The sequence below is a fragment of the Suncus etruscus genome, chromosome 11 (assembly GCF_024139225.1).
Source record: "Suncus etruscus isolate mSunEtr1 chromosome 11, mSunEtr1.pri.cur, whole genome shotgun sequence".
Taxonomy (NCBI): Eukaryota; Metazoa; Chordata; class Mammalia; order Eulipotyphla; family Soricidae; genus Suncus; species Suncus etruscus.
Window position 1 is genome coordinate 84754143 of NC_064858.1, and position 3942 is coordinate 84758084.

Consider the following 3942-nt stretch of genomic DNA (forward strand, 5'->3'; position numbering starts at 1 on the left):
CACCACCCTAGGGGTGCTGGGGGCCTACAAAGCAATGTCCAGTGATGCTCCAGGGCTTCTAGGGCTGCATATGGCTAGCCATGGGGGACTAAGTGGTTTGATGGATTGAACCTCAGTTGGCCACATGTAAGGCACATGCCTTTTTTTTTGGGGGGGGTGGTCACACCCGGCAGCACTCAGGGGTTGATCCTGGGCTCCACGCTCAGAAATCGCTCCTGGCAGGCTCGGTGGGACCTTATGGGATGCCCGGGATTTGAACCAATGACCTTCTACATGAAAGGCAAACACTTTACCTCCATGCTATCTCTCGGCTCCTATAGGCACATGCCTTTAGCCCCTGTACTGTATGTGTTCAATGACCTTGGGTTTGATACCTGACACTGCTGAAAAAGAAAGTATTGGGGCCCGTGAGGTGGTGCTAGAGGTAAGGTGTCTGCCTTGCAAGCGCTAGCCAAGGAAGGACCACAGTTTGATCCCCTGGTGTCCCATATGGTCCCCTCAAGCCAGGGGCAATTTCTGAACGCTTAGCCAGGAGTAACTCCTGAGCATCAAATGGGTGTGGCCCCCCCAAAAAAAGTATCATTTCTCTGGGTGGGGGAGATAGATGGACCCCCCCTTTTTTCTTTTTTTTTGGTTTGTGGGCCATACCCAACAGTTGCCAGGGGTTACTCCTGGCTCTGTGCTCAGAAATCCCCCTGGCAGGCACGGGGGACCATATGGGATGCCAGGATTCGAACCACTGTTGGTCCTGAGTCCACTGTTTGCAAGGCAAACGCTATACCGCTGTGCTATCTCTCCGACCCCTGGACCCCACATTAAGTCCCAGCACAGCACTGGAATGGCCTTTGAAGCCCCAACACTCTGGACTAGCAAGGCTGTAGTGCCAGACCTTTGATTAAATGGCCCATTTCCGTTGGCCAAGTATCACTCAAATATCCCCTCAGCACTGCTTGGGAGCCCACACCTCTAAAAGGGAAGAAAAGAAAATTGTTCTGCACAGTTCTGCAGAATGAAGCTATAGGATACTGCAGCACAGAAACAGATAAAGGGAAGTGAGAAAAATTCAAATTAATGAAGCCTGGTTCAGGTTTGGTTTTTAATCTTTTGGGACTGGGCTATATGTAGCAGGGCTGGGCCCCTAGTTTGGTGCTGCTGGAGGCTGGGTTTGGCAGTGCTGGTCTGGAAGTATAAAGGCTCCACTATGCATGACGGGTACTCTAGTCCATTGAGTTATCACCCCAGTCTTGCATAGGAACTGGTTTTAAGTAGCTCTGTTGCAATACAATGCAACACCAAACAATATATGCCCTGAAGAGCTAGATGTGATTTATCAGCTGTTCTTTTTTTGTTTGTTTGTTTGCTCAGGGGTTACTCCTGGTTCTTCGCTAAGAAATTGCTCCTGGCAGGTTTGGAGGACCATATGGGATGCCAGTGTTGAACCCAGATCTGTCCTGTGGTTCTGAGTTGGCCATGTGCAAGGCAAAAGCCTTACTGCTGTTCTATTACTCTGGCCTCAATTTATCAGCTGTTGATCTAGACTCTTCCTGTTAACACTAGTTATCTTCTTCACCAAAGACAAACTAACCAAAGCCCCATAAAAACAGCAATAATAAGTAATCGTTTTACCTTAATAGACCTTTCTTTCCTAGAATTTTGGTTTAGTTTCTAAATCTCTGGACAACACTCTCTAAGACCAATTTACTAGTAACAATATTCATCAACAGCGTTCCTGCCCTTTTCCCTTTTTTTTTTTTTTTTTTGGTGGTTTTTGGGTCACACCCGGCAGTGCTCAGGGGTTACTCCTGGCTCCATGCTCAGAAATTGCTCCTGGCAGGCACGGGGGACCATATGGGACGCCGGGATTCGAACCGATGACCTTCTGCATGAAAGGCAAACGCCTTACCTCCATGCTATCTCTCCGGCCCCCCCTTTTCCCTTTTCTGAATCTACAGTATAATGTAGAACTAAATTAATTCTACACTTGAATGTCACATGAGTTAGGAACCTTTTCAATAATTTTAGTTTGTCATTTTAGTTACCTAGCAGTCCACCATTTTTTTTTTTTTTTGGTTTTGTTTTGCTTTTCGGCCACACCCAGTAATTGCTTACTCATGGCTATGCACTCAGGAATTACGGGAAATTACTCTGCAGTGCTCACTCAAGGGGTTGAACCTGGTTCTGCAGGATGCAAGACTAGTATCCTGCCCTGTGCTTTATCTCTTCAGGCCACCATTTTTTTTGGGGGGAGTCACACCCGGCAGCACTCAGGGGTTACTCCTGGCTCTATGCTCAGAAATGGCTCCTGGCAGGCTCGGGGAACCATATGGGATTCCGGGATTCGAACCACCGACCTTCTGCACGCAAGGCAAATGCCTTATAACCTCCATGCTATCTCTCCAGCCCCATAAGCCACCATTTTTTTTGGGGGGGGGGCACACCTGGCGATGCTCAGGGGTTACTCCTGGCTGTCTACTCAGAAATAGCTCCTGGCAGGCATGGGGGACCATATGGGACACCGGGATTCGAACCAACCACCTTTGGTCCTGGATCGGCTGCTTGCAAGGCAAACACTGCTGTGCTATCTCTCCGGGCCCAGCCACCATTTTTTAAGGCTGTGGCAGCAAGTGCTCTATGCTCTTCCTAGCTCGATGCTTGGAGAACCATATGATGTTGGGGATTGAACCTGACTTTTAGCATGCAAAGCATGTGCACTAGCTCCCTGGCTCAATTTAGTACATTTTTAGGGTCAAGAATTGCTTGGAGGGGCCGGAGAGATAGCATGGAGGTAAGGCATTTGCCTTTCATGCAGGAGGTCATCGGTTCGAACCCCAGCGCCCCATATGGTCCCCCGTGCTTGCCAGGAGCAATTTCTGAGCCTGGAGCCAGGAATAACCCCTGAGCGCTGCCGGGTGTGACCCAAAAACCAAAAAAAAAAAAAAAAAAGAAGAATTGCTTGGAGATGGTGCATGAGGTAGGGTGTTCGCCTTGCATGCTCTAACCTAGGAGGACTGCGGTTTGATCCCCTGGTGTCCCATATGGTCCCCCCAAGCCAGGGGCGATTTCTGAGCGCATAGCCAGGAGTGACTCCATTGTATCACTGGGTGTGGCCCCCAAAAAAATCTCTTGGAGGGGCCAGAGAGATAGTACAATATTTCTCTAGGGTAAGGCGCTTGACTGGTATGCAGTGGGTTTGGTCTCCACCATCTCATCTGAACTCTGAACTAACTGGTGTGGCAAAAACACCCCAAACACACAAACAAAAAGCAGTTTTTGGAAGGTCTGAAGAGACAGGTAGGATACTTTTTTTGCATATGGCTGATCTGGGTTTGTTCCCCTGGTCTCCCATGTGGTCCTCCAAGCACTCCTGGGGTGATCCAGGAACTCAGATTCAGCCGTGAGTCCTGTCTTGAGCACTACCAGTAGCTGTTCTAGGAAACCCACCATTCCTTTATTTGAAGCTAATTCAGTCTTTATTTGAGCTACATCCAGCAATGTTTAGGGATTACTCTTGGCTCTGAACTCAGGAATCATTCCAGGGGCCAGAGAGGTGGTGCAAATGGTAAGGTGTCTGTCTGCCTTGTGCACGCTAGCCCAGGACAGACCGTGGTTTTATCCTCTGGCATCCCATATGGTCCCCCAAGCCAGCAGCGACGTCTGAGTGCATAGCCAGAAGTGACCCCTGAGCATCACTGGGTGTGGCCAAAAAAAAACCAAAAACCGGAAGAAAAAAAAAAGCCATGAGTAAGACAAGCACCTTACCCTCTGTACTATCACTCTGACCATTTTTTGTTAGTTTGTTTTTTAGTTAGTTTGCCACACCCAGCAGCGTTCAGGGGTTACCCCTGGCTCTGCACTCAGAAATCACTGCTGGCAGGGCAGGCTGGGTGGGGGGCATATGGGATGCTGGGGATTGAACCTGATTTCATCCTGGATGGGCCTTGT